The sequence below is a fragment of the Schistocerca nitens genome, chromosome 4 (genome assembly GCF_023898315.1).
Source record: "Schistocerca nitens isolate TAMUIC-IGC-003100 chromosome 4, iqSchNite1.1, whole genome shotgun sequence".
Lineage (NCBI taxonomy): Eukaryota > Metazoa > Arthropoda > Insecta > Orthoptera > Acrididae > Schistocerca > Schistocerca nitens.
The window spans coordinates 821071391-821096211 of record NC_064617.1 but is presented as its reverse complement, the minus strand read 5'-3'; the positions used below and the strand labels follow the sequence as shown (position 1 = coordinate 821096211).

The following is a 24821-nucleotide window of genomic DNA, read 5'->3' as shown; positions in this document are numbered from 1 at the left end:
TCGGTTTGTTCTATGCTAGTTTACCTGCACCTTTTAGTTTAGTATTTTGACTCAGTATCTCTCAAGTTCTATTTCAAAATGTATATATAACGGTAGTATCTGTTCCCGAAAGAACACATACCGTGGATGACCATGCAGCTTTACTAGTAATGAAATGATAATTAAATAGACACCCTAGCTGCAAACAGGCGTTGATATACTTCACTGGGGACATGTTGAAAATGTGTGCCCCGACCGGGACACGAACCCGGGATCTCCTGCTTACATGGCAGACGCTCTATCCATCTGAGCCACCGAGGGCACGGACGATAGTGCGTCTGCAGGGACTTATCCCTTGCACGCTCCCCGTGAGATCCACATTCCCAACATGTCCACACCACTACATTCGTAGTGCGCCTAATAGATGTTTGCCCATCATACTCATTACTCGTGGCAGATTAATCTACCAGGTCCCGTACTTCCCCAGTGAAGTATATCAGCGCCTGTTTGCAGCTAGGGTGTCTATTAATTATCATTTCATTTCTAGCAAAGCTGCATGGTCATCCACGGTATGTGTTGTTTCGGGAACAGATACTACCGTCATATATAGTTAAAATATGGCTTCCCGGCCATTGACCTTCTTGTGTGAACGCACACGCTATGCCCGAACTCGTACGGGACTTGGTAGATTAATCTGCTACGAGTAATGAGTATGATGGGCAAACATCTATTAGGCGCACTACGAATGTAGTGTTGTGGACATGTTGGGAATGTGGATCTCACGGGGAGCGTGCAAGGGATAAGTCACTGCAGACGCACTGTCGTCTGTGCCCTCGGTGGCTCAGATGGATAGAGCGTCTGCCCTGTAAGCAGGAGATCCCGGGTTCGTGTCCCGGTCGGGGCACACATTTTCAACATGTCCCAAGTGAAGTATATCAACGCCTGTTTGCAGCTAGGGTGTCCATTTAATTATCATTTCATTTCTAGCAAAGCTGCATGGTCATCCACGGTATGTGTTGTTTCGGGAACAGATACTACCGTCATATATAGTTAAAATATGGCTTCCCGGCCATTGACCTTCTTGTGTGAACGCACACGCTATGCACGAACTCGTACGGGACTTGGTAGATTAATATGCTACGAGTAATGAGAATGATGGGCAAACATCTATTAGGCGCGCTACGAATGTAGTGGTGTGGACATGTTGGGAATGTGGATCTCACTGGGAGCGTGCAAGGGATAAGTCACTGCAGACGCACTGTCGTCTGTGCCCTCGGTGGCTCAGATGGATAGAGCGTCTGCCATGTAAGCAGGAGATCCCGGGTTCGTGTCCCGGTTGGGGCACACATTTTCAGCATGTCCCCAGTGAAGTATATCAACGCCTGTTTGCAGCTAGGATGTCTATTTAATTATCATTTCATTTCAAAATGTGTATAGATGAAGTATATACGAGGATTGGAACTTAAATAGTGGCAACACTGCTGTGGAGACACTATGCAATGGAATCTACCATTGTCGCTGATAGAACACGTTGTTGACATACCTACCTTACCTCCGGGAAAATGGACTCGCCAATCTCACGTCACTGGCGTGCGCACAATCGAGGGAAACAGTCACTTGTGAGCGAGCAGTGTAACGTAACGAAGTTCGGCAAACTGTGGCAGACATGCATCTGGCACGTTGTCCTAGAGTCTCTGAAGAAGAAGTGCATTCTGTTGCCACGTAAGTGGACAGTGATCGATGCCATACGATTTGTGAGCTTGCTCACGAAACCGGATTAACACATATGACGGTGCTTCGCATCCTGGAGGAACGCCTGGGCATGCGAAAAATTGCACCACGATGGGTTCTGCATGCCTTGACGGAAATGCAGAAATGGATGCGTTACGACGCTGCTCAGACGCACTTGGAGCGCTATGAGCACAAAGGAGAGGCTTTCTTACGCCCTGTCGTAACACTGGATGAGAGATGGGCCACATCGTCCAACGAATGGCGTCATTATGGGTAGCCGCGAAAGTCGAAAGTGCGTCAGAGCCCCAGTATTGTAAAAGTTATGGTGATTCTCATGTACGACTGTGATGGTGTTATCCTAACGCATTGCGTTCCCCCACGGCAGACCGTCAATGCACAGTATTAGTGTTCGTTTTTGGAGCATCACCAGCTTTGCGAATGAAGCGGCGACACTTTCTGCGCAACCCACCCATCATTATGCACGACAAAGCGCGGGTTCATACAGCGCAAGCTGTGGCTGCTTTTTTCGGTCGATGGGACATGGAACTACTGTTCCATCCACCATACACACCGGACCTTAGTCCTTGTGACTTTGATTTGATTCCGAAGATGAGGGAACCACTTCATGGCATTCTCTTCAGAACTGTTCCAGAGATTCGACAGGCAGCAGACCGCTCTATTCGCACCATCAACAGAACAGGCTCTGCTAACGGTATACTACGCCTTCCACACCGCTGGTGACTACTTTGAAGGACGGTAACACGTGCTAACATGTAACTCTTTTGTCTCAGTTGTGAATTAATAGTTGCCACTATTTAAGTTCCGACCCTCGAATACACATGAGCGTATACAATCCTTGAAATCATATTGGAATTTTTTGGAACTTTTCTTAGTTTGCTATTTAGAATATAATCTGATTCGTTGTGTTTCTGTTTGTCGATTATAGATATAAATTAAAAAAACTAAATAAATATAAAGAAACTTTGAAAAAAATATTTATACATATCATGAGAGCTTGGTGGTGCTTTTTCGGCTATGTTCTTGTCTTTTTCCCTTTCTCCTTTTACTACAGTGTTTTTGTTATCTTAATTACCTTTTCCTCCCATTTGCAGCTTATATTACATGATGATTTCACTATGGTCAACTGAAGTCTCATGATGTACCAAGGCATTCTGTAATCGAAACGTCTGCCACCGCTTAAATTTTGATTAATAATCATTATTGCAGGTCAGAGACTTCAGACATAATACGTCAGCCTCATTCTGCCAATGGCAGACTAAATTTACTCGCTAATAACAGTATTTAGTTATTTCAATAGACATCCCGAATGATTGTCACATAAGCGGTGACATAAAGGTAGAAAATTCATGTTTTTGAGTCCAGAAAGCTCTATGCAACAGAAACTGCAGAAAATTTTGCCATTTTCATTGCGAAATTGCTGGCTTATTCATTTCTGGGTAATAATAGAGGGCTGTTTGCTTGTTGTTGTCTGCTAGCGTAGTGAAAGGTGTTAGCTAGTGCAAGGGAGAGGTCAGGTTTGTTTTCGGTTCTAATCTCGATGGAGGAGATAGACTATCAGTACACCAATTTCAAGAAATGCCCGTGCCCCCAATACGTTTTATTACTACCTTTATTCTGCACTGGCCCACTGTGGATGTTAATATCAAACTCCTGTAGAATTTCATACTTGTTACAGCCTACTTTTTCAGTTTCTGTCAATAATTGAATTGACTTAAGTGTGGCACTCAATGATTTTTAACTGAGTTTCGTTATGAATCTTCACGTATTGCTAAATTTGCACACTTTCATGGTAGGTCAGCAAAGTTAATCCAGTATGACTGGTCTGAACGTTGACATAGACCGTTTCGCAGCCGAAAGCGCAAAATATTTTGCAAATTCGCAACGATCTGGGGTACTTTGTCTTACTAAAACAGTTTCGTTATCTCGATAAGCTGAAATTCATTTTTATTTGTACAGTTCATACTAATTAGCGTTTCTTCTTTCATTTATATCTTATATTTAAGTGTTATGTTTAACACATTAATCAGCATTAATATAGTCTTACACATGACTGAAAACAGTCTGACAAAGATCGGATGGGTTTTTCAATTTTATGCCTGTGTATTGTACGTTGGTGTCCGCTGCTCGTGGTCTCGCGGTAGCGTTCTCGCTTCCCGAGCACGGGATCCCGGGTTCGATTCCCGGCGGGGTCAGGGGTTTTTCCTGCCTCGAGATGACTGGGTGTTTTTGTGTCGTCTTCTTCACCATCATTCATCCCCATCACGGTCGGAGGAAGGCAATGGCAAACCATCTCCACTAGGACCTTGCCTAGTAAAGTGTGCGAGTCTCCCGGATCGTTCCCCTACGCTCCGTCACGGAGTATGGGACTTCATATTCATATTCATAGTACGTTGGTAGCACTTCGTCGCCTTGCCTGTTATGCTGTGTAGCAGACTTTAAAGCTGTGGGGATCAGCATAACGAAAAGGCGAGGAGTCTCGCTCGTTCTGTCCATGATTGTACTGTTGAATTCCGCCTCAACGGAAGAAAAAGTGACTGTTTCCCTGCTTTAGTTGGCTTCCGTGTCGATGTCTTCCCGCATTCCTCTTGCTGTCGCATACTTACCCCCATGTACAAATTGTTCTGCGCCAAGCAGAAGAAACGCAAGTACTTCCTCAATTTCCTTGAATTTCGGTGTATAGTAGGTCAATTTACACCTATCCGCTCATCAATTTTCACAATCCTGTCGATTTTTATCTCACTTGCACCCACGCGGTCATGACATAACCTCTAGTTCTGTTTTCTAAAATTGCATGTAAATGTAGCGCAACCGCCAACACCTATCCCAAATGCTAAGTATAGTACGTTTGAAGAGCGTTTTCTATGTTTTCTGTATGTCTGTGTATATGCCTGTGCCGCGTAATGCTTGTAGACGAACAAGTTTACTCTCTGTTTCTAGTTCTGCTTCTCCTTCGTTGAAGTTTAATGCCACTTTATGTTCACTTAAAAGTCCACTCCTAAGATCATTTGAGTGGACAGGCGGGGCACAATCACGAGGTTTCCTGATAGGCTATAACCCTGACACTTAAAATGTATGTTCGTTTGTTGCCTCAGATACACACTCTTTCCGACAATGGCACGCTTAATTCGCTTCTTTTGTAAGAGAAGTGCAGGAAAGTCTGCGATTTTACAACAGTGACTAAACATGACGAATTACAACGGATATAGGACCGCCTGAGTCTAAAACTGGAGAAAACATGGTATCCCCAATTGTAATTGATATAATCTGATGGACAATAGTATTCCCGTTATTTTCCTTTTCCTCTAATAGAAAATTCCTTGGATCTGCTAAGTGTACAACGTTTAGTGTAGTAGTGTTATTGTCGTATCTACTATAATGTGGTTTTGCTACTGGCTGTGCTAGTCACAGTGCTATTTTGCGGTAATTGTTTCGACGATCTGGTGACATTATTTCAACAAATTCACGCTGATTTTGCTGCTTTACTTCATCGTTGGGTTGCCAGTCTGTTGCTGACGGTTGCGGTTGTCTTCTGTGAAAAATGGGAGTAGACTATTACTCTTGAGCAAACTTTGCCCTACCTTGATTAGCGTTGCCATGCATCATGGTAAATCACATTGATTGTTGTAGCTATCTGGTGGATGGTTACCACTATTGTCAAAACTATACTGATTTGAATTATTATAATGAACGTTCTGGGGAGCATTGTTTCCCTGGAAACAGTCACTGTTATTATAATTGTTTCTTCTTTTACCCTTGTTTCTAACATTTTTCATGCCATTAGAGTGTCCGTTCTGGATATTTCCTTAGCGTCTGTTTCTTTGGAAGTCACCGAAGTTGCCACTGAATTGTGGATTGGGCACACTACCTTGATCATAATGTGTTTGCTGAAGGTATTATTGGTCGTAATTGTTGCACTTGTTAGGACTATTGTTAAAACCTTGCATAGGGTGATTGTTCTGCGCAAACTGTGGGTTCTTTGCAAAATATTGTGAATATCCATGTTGGTATGCATCATTTTCGTAATTATGATGGTCATTTGAGTGGCTATTAGTACCGTACTGGTTCACAGAAGCTTGCGTTTGCCATTTATTTCTACTTTTGTTATTATTAGAGCCCTGCATATTGAGGTGATTGTCATCATCTTCTAGTTCTTGCAGAAAACCTGTGAAATCGTAAATATTGTCTTTGTGTCTAGTAGCTAAAATAACATGTTTTATGTAAGTGGGCAGTTGTCTTATCTAGGAAGCGGCACATTTTCCAAATAAGACCACATGAATTCCAACTTGTTTGCAATCGGTCATTCAGGGGGTAAAGAATAATGCAATTGATCAAGCCAGGCCAATTGTTGGTGTTTCGTTTCTAGCAATGCTAAATGTTTTAAATTGTAGTACCTGGAGGAAGTGTTTGTAATCGATCCTATCATCCCTTCTTGGTTCAAAATTGTGGGGATGGAATCTTCTCGATTTTACTGATTGTTGCCTATTGTAATATTCAGGTTGATGGACACTAGTGCAAGTGCGTGCTGAACTAGGCTATCCTCTAATACTGTCGCCTATACAGTCGACGGGTATATGACCACTGATGCAATCGGATTGCTGCGTAATTTCACAAACTGTTTGTACTTCAGTAGGAGCTTGTATTTTTTCACCGTTAAGAATTTTTCGTTCTAAAGAATTTAATCTATCTTCTACTTTCGCTTTGATGAGCATTTGCCCTTCCTGTACACGTTTCATTTTTAAATACTCTTCCTTTTGGGAGAAGTGTATAGGGGCAGTGACGTCAGAGCTTTCGTCTATATTGCTGGACAAGTCTGTAACTTTTGTCGTTAGGTCGTCAGTTTTCTGAGAATTTGTGCCTAACTGCTCTACAATAGACTGAACTGTTCTTTCTACACAGTCTGTTTTGGTGCTAATTTCTGTAAATTTACAAGCATTTTGATTGCAGTGCTGTTTGAGATCCGTGATCAGAGTGGTGGGTATTTCTGCTTCAACGGCCGTTAACAAGTCTGTCAGTTCTTCTGGAAACCTGTCTCAATCCTTGAGATTCCTTCTGTTTGTTGAGTTTGCACAGTGTCAATGGTGGTAATTTTAGTTTCTAAGGTCTGCCCTTTATGAAATAATTGTTCATGCAGTGTTTTGTTCAGTTCATTCATAAATGTTCTATTTTCTGTTTGCGACGTCGTGATTTAGTTTCCAAACCTTCTCTCATTGTTTGTGTGTCCTGTTGGGATTTTGTAAGCATGATTTGTTGAGACATTTGGTATCGTGTTGGAACTTGTTAAACATGTTTTCGAGCAGGGTTTTCAATGTGTCATTCGTTACAAATTTAACAGTGCTCTTATGTGAGATTAGATTAGATTAGATTAGATTAATACTAGTTCCATGGATCATGAATACGATATTTCGTAATGATGTGGAACGAGTCGAATTTTCCAATACATGACATAATTAGGTTAATTTAACAACATACTTAAGTTAATATAACAACTTTATTTTTTTGTGTTTTTTGTTTTTCTTTATTTTTTATTTTTATTTTTTTAATATTTTTTTCTTTTTTTTCTTAATTTATATCTAAAAATTCCTCTATGGAGTAGAAGGAGTTGTCATTCAGAAATTCTTTTAATTTCTTCTTAAATACTTGTTGGTTATCTGTCAGACTTTTGATACTATTTGGTAAGTGACCAAAGACTTTAGTGCCAGTATAATTCACCCCTTTCTGTGCCAAAGTTAGATTTAATCTTGAATAGTGAAGATCATCCTTTCTCCTAGTATTGTAGTTATGCACACTGCTATTACTTTTGAATTGGGTTTGGTTGTTAATAACAAATTTCATAAGAGAGTATATATACTGAGAAGCTACTGTGAATATCCCTAGATCCTTGAATAAATGTCTGCAGGATGATCTTGGGTGGACTCCAGCTATTATTCTGATTACACGCTTTTGTGCAATAAATACTTTATTCCTCAGTGATGAATTACCCCAAAATATGATGCCATATGAAAGCAATGAGTGAAAATAGGCGTAGTAAGCTAATTTACTAAGATGTTTATCACCAAAATTTGCAATGACCCTTATTGCATAAGTAGCTGAACTCAAACGTTTCAGCAGATCATCAATGTGTTTCTTCCAATTTAATCTCTCATCAATGGACACACCTAAAAATTTGGAATATTCTACCTTAGCTATATGCTTCTGATTAAGGTCTATATTTATTAATGGTGTCATACCATTCACTGTACGGAACTGTATGTACTGTGTCTTATCAAAATTCAGTGAGAGTCCGTTTACAAGGAACCACTTAGTAATTTTCTGAAAGACAGTATTGACAATTTCATCAGTTAATTCTTGTTTGTCAGGTGTGATTACTATACTTGTATCATCAGCAAAGAGAACTAACTTTGCCTCTTCATGAATATAGAATGGCAAGTCATTAATATATAATAAGAACAACAAAGGACCCAAGACTGACCCTTGTGGAACCCCATTCTTGATAGTTCCCCAGTTTGAGGAATGTGCTGATCTTTGCATGTTACGAGAACTACTTATTTCAACTTTCTGCACTCTTCCAGTTAGGTACGAATTAAACCATTTGTGCACTGTCCCACTCATGCCACAATACTTGAGCTTGTCTAGCAGAATTTCATGATTTACACAATCAAAAGCCTTTGAGAGATCACAAAAAATCCCAATGGGTGGTGTTCGGTTATTCAGATCATTCAAAATTTTACTGGTGAAAGCATATATGGCATTTTCTGTTGAAAAACCTTTCTGAAAACCAAACTGACATTTTGTTAGTACTTCATTTTTACAGATATGTGAAGCTACTCTTGAATACATTACTTTCTCAAAAATTTTGGATAAAGCTGTTAGAAGGGAAATTGGACGGTAATTGTTGACATCAGATCTATCCCCCTTTTTATGCAAAGGTATAACAATAGCATATTTCAGTCTATCAGGGAAAATGCCCTGTTCCAGAGAGCTATTACACAGGTGGCTGAGAATCTTACTTATCTGTTGAGAACAAGCTTTTAGTATTTTGCTGGAAATGCCATCAATTCCATGTGAGTTTTTGCTTTTAAGCAAGTTTATTATTTTCCTAATTTCAAAGGGAGAAGTGGGTGAGATTTCAATTGTATCAAATTGCATAGGTATGGCCTCTTCCATTAACAGCCTAGCATCTTCTAATGAACACCTGGATCCTACTATATCCATAACATTTAGAAAATGATTATTAAAAATATTTTCAACTTCTGACTTTTTGTTCGTAAAGTTTTCATTCAATTTGATGGTAATACTGTCTTCCTCTGCTCTTGGTTGACCTGTTTCTCTTTTAATAATATTCCAAATTGTTTTAATTTTATTATCAGAGTTGCTGATTTCAGACATGATACACATACTCCTGGATTTTTTAATAACTTTTCTTAATATAACACAGTAGTTTTTATAATTTTTGATAGTTTCTGGGTCACTACTCTTTCTTGCTGTCAGATACATTTCCCTTTTGCGGTTACAAGATATTTTTATACCCTTAGTAAGCCATGGTTTCTTACAAGATTTCTTACGAGTATATTTAACTATTTTCTTGGGGAAGCAGTTTTCAAATGCATTTACAAAAATGTCATGAAATAAATTATATTTTAAATTGGCATCAGGTTCACGGTACACCTCATCCCAGTCTAACTGCTGTAGACTTTCCCTGAAATTTGCCATTGTTAAATCGTTGACTGAACGTACCACTTTGGAGGACTGTTTAGTATTGCTGAATGGAGCTATGTCATATATTGTAACTAGCTGTGCACCATGATCAGAAAGACCATTCTCAACAGGCTGAGCATTTATCTGGTTAAACTTATCTTGGTCTATAAAGAAGTTATCTATCAGTGAGCTGCTATCCTTTACAACCCGAGTAGGAAAATCAATAACGGGTGTCAAATTGAAAGAACCGAGTAATACTTCAAGGTCATTTTTCCTATTACCCTCTTTCAGAGAATCTACATTGAAGTCCCCACAAATAATAATTTGCTTCCCCCTGTCTGACAGATAGCACAACAAGGAGTCCAAATTTTTCAGAAATAGATGAAAATTTCCTGATGGGGACCTATATACAGTTACAATTATAAATGTGCCTTTATTTAATTTAAGCTCACAGGCACATGCTTCTATATGTTTCTCTACACAAAACTTTTTTGTTTCTATACTTTTTGCACAATGATAACTTTTGACATATATGGCAACTCCTCCTTTCTCCATATTTTCTCTCATTACATGTGCAGAGAGCTTATATCCACTTACATTTACCTTATCCATATCAGTAACAATGTGATGCTGAGACAGGCATAGTATATCTATTTCATTCTCAGCTTCTAAATCTTCTAAACAAACCAGAAGCTCATCTACTTTATTCTTTAAACTCCCAATATTTTGATGAAATATACTTACATTATTTTTAATTATACCTTTATGAGAACCTTTCCTTATTCTAACATTTGCAGTACTCTCCTGTCTGAGTTTCTCATTGTGCTTAGGCCTAGTTCCTATACCAGTGGTCACACGGTGTTCAGAGAGGCAGATTATGTCAACTGGGTTGGGTGACTTTAATTCATCAATGCAATTACCTAGGACTGAGCTACAACTTGGTGGAAATAAAATTTCTGGTGATTGGTGAAAATTTATAATTGATAGCTGTGATTGGTGATCCAATGTGCTAGAATTGTGCTGATTAATTTCTTTCCTAAACTGAAGATTTGTTTCAATCCTGACCTCTCGTAGAACTTGACATCTTTCTGTCTTACCTATCCTAAAAAAGGTGCTGCTCCAACACCTGTAACCACTGGTATTTTACCATTCATGGCAGTGCCTCCCCCCCATAAATTTCCTGCTATTACCCCAGCCAGTTTCCCCTTCCCTTTCCTGTTGAGATGTAGGCCGTGCCTGGTATAGTCCCACCTACTGAGATAATCAACAGGAACCACACCAATATGAGCCCCCGCACCCGACCCAAGCAGCCGTTCCAACTCCAAATTAACTCTCCCAACAGAAGAGTCCAAATGAGGCCGGTCATGACGTCTCAGGACAGATACAAATTCAACATTGGTGTGTCTCGATGCCGACGCAATCTTTACCAGGTAACACTCTATACTGTACCCAGGATCTCTGTCAATGCTGTTCCCTGGCCCTCCCACAATAACCACGGTGTCTTCCCTGGTAAATCCTTTACAGAGTGAACCTAAATCCTCTGTCACCTGATCCAGACTAGCACTTGGTTTGAAAAAATTTGTGACCTGGTATTCTGGTCCTAATTCCTCCTGCAGAAGTTGGCCTACACCTCTGGCATGAGAACTGCCTAACAACAAAACTTTCTTCCTTTTCGATAACTTTCCTACATTCTTTTTCAATTTCCTATTGAAAGTTTGTTGTGTCCTGTCTACACCTACCTCTGCTTGAGGCTCATCAGTTTCTAACTGAAGCAACAGGTCAAACTTATTTTTGACATTCACCACAAAACTGTCAGACTTAGTTCTAGGCCTGTTCCTTCTGCTACCTGTTGCCACTTCCCACCTCTCTTTGCCCTTCTCCCTCCTTAACCTGTCCAGATCTTCCCTAGCCTGATCTAGCTCAGCCTGAAGGGCAGCAATTTTCCCCTCCTGTTCCACTATCTTCCTATCTCTGCTGCAAATCCTACATAACCACTGATGAGCCTGATCCACTTTCCCAACACCCACGCCACTGCAGTCCCCCCAGTGAAAAAAACTACTACATCCATCACACCAAACCCCGGAACTAACAATTCTACGGCAAGTCAGGCACTTCTCACTCATGGCAAAAATAATACTTTAGCTAGAATAAATCAATTAAATTACCGAAAATCAAAAAAGACGTTACAAGAATTAAGCCTATTCACAAATGTATATAAGCAAGTTTCTGATTTAAAATTCCGCTGTTTTTCTGAGATCTGTATTAAAACAATGAAGGTATACGCTATTTATTATATATTTCACTCGATGGAATGAAAAAAAGGACAATTAAACGAGATACTTTAACTTTGATTCTCCAAAAACGTTACGAGAATTAGGCCTATAAACAAATGTATATAGGCAAGTTTCTGATATAAAGTTACGCTGTTTTTCTGAAATCTGTATTAAAACAATGAAGTTATACGCTATTTGCGGTAGTTTACTTATTTGTTACCGAGAAACTAGTTACATTACCGTGAAACAAGAAACAAACACGTTTACAAAATTTAAGCCTAAGCGCGACTTCGCGAAGTTACGATCTTTTTGTGTTTTCTGAAAAAATACGCAAAGAAAAGTGAAACCTTTAATGGCAAGACTAAACGATACACTAATGCACGTATTTAATTTGTTGTCGGCGTTAAACTAAATTATATTACTGTCTAAATCACTTATCTTTCTGGAAATGGTTTCTGGCGTCACTTACTCGGCGGCCATCTTGGAACCAGCCCTCTGACGTGCTGCTTGTACCTCAGAACGATTTGCGGAACCTAAATTTACTGTCTCTGAAAAGGTCTATCGTGAAGTGTCACTGTGCTGTAATACTTCACTTTTTTTTTAGCATTTCTGCTGTGGTCATACGTTACATTGTTTGACCCTTGTAATGAGGCAGTAGAAACTTGTCTCATTATGTGTGTGAACATTTTCCGCTTCAGTCTCTGAAGGCTGGGAATGTTCTGGAGACATAATCTCGTCATTAGTGCTTTCAGCATTTGGAAGTTCCCTAAAGTCGTTAAGGCGACTAGCGGATCTCGTGTGGTTAGCGAACGTTAGTATTAATCAGAAAAGTATCACAGAAAATAATGTCCCACCAACGAATCTATCTCGTTACAAAATCACTTACGAAACAGAGATAATGATTTCTACTAATGGAAGATAAATTGGCTGCCACTTAGCATCACTCATGTCCCACAGAAAAAAAAAATTATGTTCGTATCTCTCAGTCCTAGACAATTAGACGTGAAAAACGTCACACGCAATTCTCATAATTAACAAAGATGGGCAATAATACACAATTATTGGTGAAAAACGAAGTACATACATAATTAGTAACAAGGCAGCGCAGCTGTAACCACTGCGTGTGTAATGTCGATCTAACTGCGTTTTTGTAATTTCCAATGGCGTCGTCTAGCAACAGAGCTTGGCATATGTAACGTTTATACAGCAAATTCCGCAGCGGCATCAGCGACGGCGGCTAAAGTAACATATGCAACAAATATGTGACGTACCTACAGCCAATGTTCCTTATGCTCGTCTGTGAAACAGGACTAGATAAGAAACCTTAGCTATCAGTAATCGGAATCTAACCTGCATAAAACCGTGTGCGTGTTGTATGAGTTTTCACTGTTGTTTAAGCCCTCAACAGATCGTTACATGAAAAACTTGAAACTAACATTTGGATAAGCTATATGGCTGCGTTTTTGAACAAGAATTTACGGGTGATACAGAATCTGACCTGTTCAATGGAATTTACTGGAATAGAGTTGCATGACATGTTGTGGTGTGTCAGTGTCTGTTTTGGCCCTAAATTTTACACCCACCTCTTTAGGTAACTGCCTTTTTCCATGTGATTTACAGCAATGCGCAGCATTATGCAGCGGCAGCGGCTGAAGCTTATTGCTACTAAGAATTAATATAATAAAAAGCAGTTTGCTTTGGTCCTGTTAACTACTAAAGAACTTTCCAGAAGGGATTTCATTAATTAAGTCTATTTAAAACTTCAGAATCATCATGAAGAAGTATTAAGAACGACAATGGCATATGTGTCAATAATGTCTGGGTGCCAGATTAACAAATTATTTCAATTTCAAAGTTACATTAACATTTAACAACTACAGCAGTTATGTATTAATTAGACGTGGAGAATAATTATCATTATTTGGACGATAAGGAGGTTTCTTTCACTAACAAGGAAAACATGTGAATATTGAAAATTCGGACTAACAATAACGAGCCTAACACTGCAATTGCTTTTGCACTATGCTCGCGAATATTACCTTGAATTCCATATTCAAGCGTGCTTAAGCCATCTAAGTCTCTCCCGGGGAATGCAGTTGTACGGGAAGGAGCAGAAGAAAAGGCTACAGGAGAACATAGGCTTGGGACAAGGAAGGTGAGAGCAGAAAGTCTAATTGAGTTCTGTAATGTATTTCAATTCGTAATAGCGAATACTCTGTTCAACAATCAGAAGAGGAGGAGGTATACTTGGAAAAGGCCGAATGATACGGGAAGATTTCAGTTAGATTTAATCATGGTCAGAGAGAGACTCCGAAATCAGATACTGGACTGTAAGGCGTAGCCAGGAGTAGATATAGACAAAGATTACAATGTAGGAGTGATGAAGAATAGACTGAAGTTTAAGAGATCAGTCAGAATGGATGAACACACAAAGAAGTGGGATACGGAAGTACTAAGGAATGCCGATATACACTTGAAGTTCTCTAAGATTATAGATACAGCAATAAGGAATAGCTCAGTAGGCAGTACAGTTGAAGAGGAATGGAGATCTATAAAAAGGGCAGTCACAGAAGTTGGAAAGCAAATCATAGGTACAAAGAAGGTAACTGCGAAGACACCATCGGTAACAGAAGACATACTTCAGTTGATCGATGAAAGAAGGAAGTACATAAATGTTCGGAGAAATTCTAGAAAACAGAAATACAAGTCGCTAAGTAATGAAGTAAATTTGAAGTGCAGGAAAGCTAAGACGAAATTGCTGCCGGAAAAATGTGAAGATATCGAAAACTAAATGACTTTCGGAAGGACTGACTCAGCGTGTAGGAAAGTCAAAGGAAGGGTGGCAACATTGTTAGTGCAACGGGAATTTCTGTATTAAATGCAGAGGAGACGGCGGGTACGCGGAAAGAGTACTTTGAAGGCCTCTATGATGGGGAATATATGCCAGATGTGATGGGAGAAGAAACAGGAGTCGATTTAGAAGAGATAGTGGATCTACCATTAGAATTTACGAGAGCTTTGGAGGACTTACGATCAAATAAGGCAGAAAGGATAGATAATATTTCATCAGCAGTTCATAAATCATTGAGGAAGTGGTAACAAAACGACTATCCGCGTTCGTGTGTAGAATGTCTGAGTCTGGCGACATACCATCTGAAGTGCGGAAAACTATCATCCACACTATTCCGAAGACTGCAAGAGCTGACAAGAGCGAGAATTATCGCACAGTCAGCTTAACAGCTCATGCGTACAAGTTGCTGACAAGAATAATGCACATAAAAATGGGAAAGAAGGGAGCGGATGTGAAAGATAACGATCAGTTTGGCTTTAGGAAAGGTAAAGGCACAGGAGAGGCAACTCTGACATTGAGGTTAATAATGGAAGCTAGACTACATACAGATCAAGACACATTCATAGGATTTGTTGACCTGGTAAAGGCGTTCGACAATGTAAAATGGTGCAAGGTGTTAGAAATGCTGAGAAAAATAGGGGTACGCTATAGGAAGAAACGCTCAGTATACAATATGTACAAGAGCCAAGATGGAATAACAAGATTGGATGACCAAGAACAAAAAGGGTATAATATAGGGACGTAGTCTTTCGCCCCTACTGTTCAATCTGTACATCGAAAAAGCAATGACGGAAATAAAAGCAAGGTTCCCGAGTTGAATTAAAATTGAAGGTGAAAGGATATCAATGATACGATTCGCTGATGACATTGCTATCCTGAGTGAAATTGAAGAAGAATTACAGGATGTGCTCAATGGAACGATCAGTCTAATGTGTGCAGAATATGGGCTGAGAGGAAAACGAAGAAAGGTGATCTTCTACCGGGGCAGCAAAATAACCAATGACGGACGGAGCACGAAGGACGTCAAAAGCAAACTAGCATTGGCAAAAAGACCATTCCCGGCCAAGAGAAGTCTATCTGCATCAAACATAGGCCACAATTTGAGGAAGAAATTTGTGGGAATGTACGTTTACAGCATAGCTTCGTATGGTAGTGAAACATGGGCTGTTGGAAAACCGGAGCAGAAAAGAATCAAAGCACAGAGGTGTGGTGCTACAGACGGATGTTGAAAATTAGGTGGACTAACAAGGTGAGAAATGAGGAGATTCCGCGCTGAATCGGACAGGAAAGGAATATGTGTGAAAACACTGACAAGGAGAAGGGACAGGATGACAGGACATTTGTTAAGACATCAGCGAATGGCTTTCATGTTACCAGAGGGTGCTGCAGAGAGGAAAAACTGTAGTGGAAAACAGAGATGGGAATACATCCAGCAAATAATTGAAGACGTAGGCAGCAGGTGCTACCCTGAGATAAAAGGTTGACACAGGAGAGGAATTCGTGGCGGACCGCATCAAACCAGTCACAAGACTGGTGACACTAAATAAATAAATAAATAAACCGGTAAATGTTTGGTGTAGGTGGGTTAGTAATCATAAGGGAGAGGATGATTCTCGCTGACGCAAATAGTGAGAAGAGTTAAATTGAGTTTTGGGAGAAATATGATGAGAATAAGGTGCACAGATGTGCCATTTAGGAGGGGTATTGCATTTTGAATAACGGGGTTGGAGAAAGCTATCGTTGAGGACAGCATGGATTTCGTATTAGCGAAGGCTATTGGTAAGAAGATGGTGATTGGAGGGAAGGGAATGAATATCGATGGGGAATATTTTGTTCTGCTGCGCCAGTTTGAGTAAAACTGGGATCTATTTGGATGTTAGGTGTAAACGAGTGTTCGAGGGGATCAAAAATAAAATTGAATGACTTTGCAGATAGGTGTCATTTGGCGAAGGTTATTTGCTAAAGCATTTGGGCTTTAAATAGGATGTACGATTTGAGGGCTAAGTTTTCTGTGAAGTGGGCTATCAGCTATTCATATGAGGATTGTGGATTAGGTTCTTTGGGGAGGGACTCAGATGTGCAATTGTGTAAGTACGTACGGTGAAACTGGTAGCATATGTTGCAAGTAGATAGGGATTTTATGTTGGGATTTTTTTTTTTTTTGTCAAGACTGTGTTACTTGCAGTGTGGACAGGTGAGTAGGTTCTCTGTTACGTTTGGTCACGTGGTTGTTATATTGGAGGCATCACCGACATCGATACGCTTGTATAATTTTGTAGATGCGTCTACAGAATGTTTTTTGCGCTAAATCCAGCCTCATTTTTTTGTACGTTTGTCTGTGGTGTCTGGTAATTCTGAAAATAATGTGAGTAATGTAAGTGGTGAGGTCCAATATCACAGAATGCATAGAGCCTTGCGTACGTTGATTTCTGGTAGCAATTTCAGTTTACTCTCCGCTTCTTCATCTGTGTATAACATGAGACGACTCTTTGTCATTTAGTAGAGAACGTAACACTTCACTAGAACGAGACCATTACGTAAATCCGGGTGTAGGCGTATGAATTCACTTAGCCCCTTGTAAACGCACTGGTTACTGTAACGATTGCTATGAATTCATGACAATCACCAGTAGGTGCGACCCATCGGCAAAAATCCAATGGTGTTATTTTCTTGGCTCACAGTTTACTGGCAACTACATTTCTTATTTTTACGGTATGCAATCACTTTACAATGTTGCTTAGTTTGCAATAACAAGTCTGACCCAATCGGGTCACTCATTTTGATTCATCCAAAATGCAAAAGCTCTCTGTCGATGTCACTGATGACTCACACTTCAGAGTCTCCTCTCGATGATTGCGTGTATGAATGCGTTTGAATGTGTAGGTATTTTGGGAAGTGAGTATCTCAGATCCACTGACAAAGGACTTAAATTTACCATGAGATATTTGCTTCTCAGTCCGGCATGTCCCTCTCGATGATTGCGTGTATGAATGCGTTTGAATGTGTGGGTATTTCGGGAAGTGAGTATCTCAGATTCACTGACAAAGGACTGAAATTTTCCATGAGATATTTGCTTCTCAATCCGGCATGTCCCTCTCGATGATTGCGTGTATGAATGCGTTTGAATGTGTGGGTATTTCGGGAAGTGAGTATCTCAGATTCACTGACAAAGGACTGAAATTTTCCATGAGATATTTGCTTCTCAATCCGGCATGTCCCTCTCGATGATTGCGTGTATGAATGCGTTTGAATGTGTGGGTATTTTGGGAAGTGAGTATCTCAGATTCACTGACAAAGGACTTAAATTTACCATGAGATATTTGCTTCTCAATCCGGCATGTCCCTCTCGATGATTGCGTGTATGAATGCGTTTGAATGTGTAGGTATTTTGGGAAGTGAGTATCTCAGATTCACTGACAAAGGACTTAAATATACCATGAGATATTTGCTTCTCAGTCCGGCATGTCCCTCTCGATGATTGCGTGTATGAATGCGTTTGAATGTGTGGGTATTTCGGGAAGTGAGTATCTCAGATTCACTAACAAAGGACTGAAATTTTCCATGAGATATTTGCTTCTCAATCCGGCATGTCCCGTAAAGTGCCCTTTATTACTTTGACAGCCCAATACTTAAACTGTGCCTGATAAATGTCACTCCATCATATTGGATCTACATAGTCATTGACATTATGAATTCAGCGAATTCACTCAATACGTTCCTTACGTTTCTTCCTCAGTTATATTCTGTACACTTTCTTTGCCCCGAAAATCCATCTTTCTGTAAAACCATTATTGTAACTACAGACAAACAGTCACATGATAAAATCTCATAAATATAAGTGCTTAGAAAAACAGTAGAACATATTTACACGTAACCTACTTCACTTCGCAGAGAACTGCGTGCGTCATCATATACAAATAGATGTAACCTGCGGGAAACTGTTCATTTAATGGAGCGGAAAGATAGTGTAGACACAACTAATTACATCCCACTATTCGGTTTAATCCCTATCTTTCAGAGTGGACTGTTCACGGGAAATGGTATTACTTACTGTTTTTATCAAATGGCGAGTTAAAGTGTAATTGTTTCAAGTACAAACCTTTCGGAGCCATGTATCTTCTACATTCGTAAATAAATAATTTCGTAGTTTTTTTACTGCAGCCATAATTTATACAGCTAAAAATGTAAATGTTAGTTTGCTCAATTCGTTAATGACCAAATGTTCCTGACTGACTGCTTTGAAATTTCGACACAAAGTTGCATTATAATACAGACGTATTTTTGGGTACCAGAAAACCTAATTGATGGTTTGTAAAATATCTTAGATCTCCGATAGTTATTGCTGGATTACTTTAAAACTGCTAAATGGAATTCTAATGCGGACATGTTTTTAGGTTCTTAATTCTTTAATATATGATGTATAACATACGTATATGTAACTTTCTTTGATTTTTATAATAATATCTCCCTGTTATTCAGTTTATGTAAATTGGTGTATTACATATACATAAAGAAAAGAGTTAAATAAGAATACGTGTGTATACCAGTGGAACGTTGTGTCAGAATTTCAAAACAGTCGCTTAAAAACTTTCGGAGATTTGCTATTAGGAACATCTACATTTTCTTTGTAAGTACAAATGTTGACATTCGTTTCTTCAGTATCTCAAATCTCCGCAACTTCTTTGTGTATTGCTGTGAAATTCTGAAACTGGGCTGCACTCGAATACTCACACGTTTTCATGTACATACTGGAACGCCATCTGATATACACATAGTATATAGATAATAAAATTTGATATCTTATAAAGATGTAAATTTTGTTTTGTTAAAGATCTTTAATCTTCGAATACACTTGACCGACTGTTCTGAAATTTAACACAAAGTTGCATTTTAATACAGACGTGTTTTAGGTACATAATTTTATAGTATATATATATATATATATATATATATATATATATATATATATATATATATATAGAACATTGTTACCAAAAAATCTTCCTTTCTGATTTACTGCTAATTCTTACACGTTATTGGAATAAGCCTTTATATACATATAGAATAAATATTTTTAATATATAAGTACGCATAAGATGTACAACAGTGAAATGTTATCAAACAGGAAAGTTGGTTTTTTTAGGTTATTGGTTTATGATTAGGATACTGCAACATAATCTGAATTTGAAATAAGAACAACACACCTCAAAGACAGAGAGAGTGGAAGGGGGGGGGGGGGGAAGGAGATGGACACATGAGAGGGAGTAATTGGACGAAGAGAATGAGAAGCAGGAGATAGACAGAGAGAGGTGGCAGGAGGAGATGGAGACAGGAAGGGTTGAAGGGGTGATGGACAAAGAAGGTGGTCTGAGGTGATGGCCAGAAGCAGCGGAAAGGAGGAGGAGGTGGACAAAGACAGGGGGTCAGAAGGAGTTTGGGACGTATATCCAATTCCCATACATGTTAGAAACGTGTATTTTCTCTTTTATTTCTTTTACATCTAAGCATATGGGACCCCGGAAAGCTTGGCCATGCACAGCTAGTAATAAATGATTTCCAATTCACTGAATATTTTGTTTCGCATTTGTATTTATGGTGACGATAACATAGGTGACAAATATAATGCTTTCCTTAACACATTTCTCAAGCTCTTTGAGAGTCGATTTCCATTAGAGCGTTCTAGACTGGGTACTAGCAGTAATAGGCAGCCTGGGTGGCTGACTAGTAGGATAAGGATATAATGTAGAACAAAGTGAGAATTATATCAAAATGTTAGAAGTATTCACAATCAAGCTACAGTATCCCATTACAAACAGCACTGGAAGGTGCTTAAAAATTTTATCAGGAAGGCAAAGAGTATGTGGTATGGAAATAGAATAACTAATTCACAAGATAAAATTAAAGCCATATGGTCAGTTGTGAAAGGAAGTGTCTGGTCAGCAACAAAAGTTCGACGATATTAAGTCAAGACGTAGTAAAAATATTTCTGTTGCTGATAAATCAGCTATATGTACAGCATTTAACAATCATTTTCTGAACATTGCTGGTGAGGATATTAAGTTACTGTCCTGGACATGTTAGCCCTGCATTTAGCCATATTTGTAATTTTTCCTTTAAGAATGGTCATTTTCCTGAACGACTCAAGTACTCGGTAGTAACTAGTACCCGTGTGTTAGAAGTATCCTAGCTGGTGAGTTGCTGTCTCATAAAATTCCCGAGGCTGCAGTGTTAACCAGTTCGTCACATGCAGCTGGTCGTCGTCGTCCGAGATGAATCGTTATGCTAACGTTCTTCTTTGACCAAGATGGCCCCCTTCTGATTCACTTACTGCAGCACGGGACGACAGTTAATGCCCAGCCTTACTTGCAAACTTTGACCACCCTTTGTCAAGTCATCAAATGAAAACGACCAGGCAATCTCACCCGTGGGGTCATTCTGTTCCATGACAATGCAAAGCGCCAAAACAGTCGCGGCGCTCCTGCATAAATTCAAATGGAAGGTTCTCGGCCACCGTCCATACTGTCCGGACCTCTCTCCCTGTGATTACGCCATATTTAGTCCCCTTTGAGGGGCAAGAGATTCACCTCTGACTTAATGCTGCCGCTTTTACTATTAGAACGGTATCTGAAGTGAGTGACCGTCCGACACGAATATTAGTCTACTTTGTTTATTTTCATTCGGTTATGTCTTATGGTATTGTGTTTTGGGGTAACTCTTCCCAGTCTATAAGGATATTTTTGGCTCAGAAACGCGGTTCTGGCAATAAGTGGTGTAAGTTCGCGAACCTCTTATCGACTCCTCTTCACGAGTCTGGGTATTTTGACATTGGCCTCTCTGTATATATATTCCTTACTGTCATTTCTTGTTAACGGTGTTAGCTTATTCCCAAGAATAAGCACCTTTCACTCAGTTAATACTCGGCAGAAATCTAACATGCAGTCAGATCGGACTTCCTTAACTCTTTTGTAGAAAGGTGTGCAGTATACTGCTGCATCCATTTTCAATAAGCACTAGAACTCAAAAATCTTAGCAGCAATCCACGAGCTTTCAACTCTAAAGTGAAGAGTTTCGTCAAGGGCGACTCTTTCTGTTATGTCGAGGAGTTCCTTGAAAAAATAAGCTCATTCTTGTTGTACTGTTGATTGCGTTCACTTAAACTTATGGCTTGACTTTTTTCAGGTACATAAACGTTTTATTTTTATGTGTTATTAGTTTTATGTTCTAATTTCCTGTAGTGAAACGTTCCATGATCTTGGAGATTTGCTCCTCAGTTTTGTCCTACGTAACTTGCCGTTAGATAAAAATGAAAATAAAATGATATCCAGTGACGCCATTGGCAGAGGATGACGCGGCCTTCGACCGAATCTGACTGGCCCGTCAGGGCAGGAACGCGTAACTTTATTTAGGTTTACCTCTAAAAATATGGAATTTCAGGAGTCAAGAACGTGGTGGGCTCAGTTCATCGCAATCACGTGTACAACTACAATGCAGTATGTTAACATACGAGAGGTGTTCAGTCAGTCGTTCACGATATTTCTCGCTTAAAAGCAGATTGCTTTTGCACAATAGTCCAGTGCACCATATTATTCTACACTCTTTTGACTAATAGACTCTATTTTTTGACCTAACCTCCATTCAGTTTGACGGCCTTACTCCGCCTTCAGCTACTGGGATTGCCTGCATGACCGCGTGGTACAACTCTGTGTGCTCTGAAACAGCACCGGCATTTTACTCTGTCGTCGGGCCAGCTTCTACCCTCAACTCTCTGTGAAGAGATGTGGGAGTCCAACACTGGATTGCCTAGCCCTAATATCACCACCTATCGATCACTCTCCATAGATATTCACAACAGGAACGCACTAACAACCAACCAGTTTCACTTTTTCCGAGACACTCGTTCCTAGGTTCCAGCCAATAACAATTTGCCCTTTGTTAAAGCAGTTTATCACAATGGATATTTCCATTTCTGGCATATAACAGTTTCAGAATGGTTAATCAGCATCTCAGTAGTATGTCTATGGCAGCTGCCGCTCACTTTGCACTTAAGTGCAGTGGTGAAGATGGGATCTAATAGTCTAAGATGCCAGCCATTTGACCTTGAAAAGCGCAAGTGTTAATTTGGTTTACATACATGTCACGGGCAATGACATCATCAGTGATCTTGAACGCGTGAGTTGTTAGGTTGGTGGATGGCGAAAAATTAAAAAAAATGAAGTTGGTACATGGTTGTTGTTGTTGTTGTTGTCTTCAGTCCTGAGACTGTTTTGATGCAGCTCTCCATGGTACATGGTGGTTAATTTAAAAATAGTATCGGGAAATCTAAAAAATAAGGACTGATAAAGTATTTGAAATCCAACTTGGTGAAAAGAGCCCAGCTGTGCTTTATAATGCCATATCCACCTTTCCTCTCCTGTCTCCTCCAATCTGAGCCTAATGCTTTACAGACCGTTTGCCAATCACACTGCCGCCACCTTTGCTCTTAACACTATTCGAATTCTCCGATATTTTTGCGCTATTGTCATAAGTATCTATCCAAAAAATTATGTCATTCATGTAACATTCAGTACTTTTGACTGTGCTCAAAAGTACCCAGTGTCTGAATTTTTTGCGTTGCATTGAAAACATAGAAATTATGTAAAGGGTGTAATTTTCTGTATTTTTGACTGTATTCAAAGTGCAAGGCGACATATAATCTTCGAAATAAAGTTCAACACACTAGCAACACCCTGACTGTTAATAAATCAATGTAACGGAAATTTAGGTCCTAGTAACACGGCTATGGTGCAGGATTCCCCATAGAGGGAAGATGCAAAATCTAGCTATGATGTTAGATTCAATGTTAAAGATGTAACGATTTTGTCTTTCAAGAGGCTCTCGTCAACTTTACAAACGTTTAAGCAAATGCAAGTTGTAAAAGAATAGACCATTACAAAAACAGATCATAGAGGTATCAACATTCAGTTGAAATACTGTCAAGGAATAAGGTAAGGTGTTTTATCATATCACATGCAAAGGCGAATGACAAGTTCCCCAGTGACCCCAATGATTGATTACTGACATGAGTGATTACTGGTCCCAAAGGAAATACGGAACTTAGCCAAAAGCCCAACTCTGGCTAGTCTCATAGACACTTGTAGACACTTGTACCCACTGTCTAACAACCCACATTAACGAAATCGTAAATCGATTAATCCCTCATTTCACTCCTTATTCGGTTCTTAGCACAACAGATTTATAATACCAAGGATGAACTGATGATTATAGCAGCAGAGTAAGGTGAAGATATGCCACCTTAAGTCACGAGATGACCAGATGGATATAGCCAGCTGATTCCCTCTGCCTCCATAGTTCATCAGCGCGAAAGTTATCGAGTCTGGTGCGCAAGCCAAGTCCAAGATTGTTTGCAGTCGATCTGGCCAATGTCTCTCACACACTGCCAGTGACTGAATAGTCATCTATACTTGCACATATCTCTCCTCCTTTTCTTTGCTGTGCTTCCCGACAACCGTCAAAGTCTACTGGAGCCCTAGCTCATAGTTTACTACCAATGAAAACATTTTAAAATAACATTTCAGATGTAAATAATAGATTTCAGCTATCTGTCGTCCTTTTTAAATTTTATTTGCAGATCTACGTTTCAGCTAGAAACTAGCCATTCCCAATGCACTATTATTTTTGATCAGTGCATGTAATGCCTATGGGTCGAGATTCATCCACAGTTCATTGAATACTCAATGAATACTCTATGAACTGTGGATGAAGTCCAACCAACAGGCATTACATGCATTGATCAAAAATTATAGTGCATTGAGAATGGCTAGTTCCTAGCGGAAATCTAGATTTGCCAATAAAATTTAAAAAGGACGACTGATAGCTGAAATCTATTACTTACAAGTCAGTATAACAGTCGCTGCGTGCAACAGCTTTCTGAATGGAAGGTAACCTGATGAACATTACAGTTTCCACCTAATCAGTCGCTAAGGAAAAGCCAATCAGCAATGTTCCTGCGAATAGGCAAAGCGTGTCCAAATCTGCTCGCAGGCTCTGCACGCAGTTGACGCATTTGTCCCTCACAAGTAGAGAAAAAACACGTAGCTCTGAGTGTTCTTTGCTTCCTCGAAACATAGGACAGATGTTATCTGTTCCAAACAGTCCTTTGGTCACGTTCCAGAGGCACGCACATTTATAATAACAGTTTACTGTTCATGTTCCATCTCAACTTAGGACGTTCTCTGAAATGAGAGTATATTGCCTAGCTGAGTACCTCATAT

The 24821-nt window shown here is 39.6% G+C and overlaps 1 non-coding gene across 1 annotated transcript; it reads left to right on the top strand.

Moving 5' to 3' along the window:
* Nucleotides 1-808: 808 nt before the first annotated feature.
* Trnat-ugu (transfer RNA threonine (anticodon UGU)) lies at nt 809-883 on the top strand. Its single transcript has one exon. It is a non-coding gene; the product is annotated as a tRNA-Thr (tRNA).
* The last annotated feature ends 23938 nt before the right edge of the window (nt 884-24821 follow it).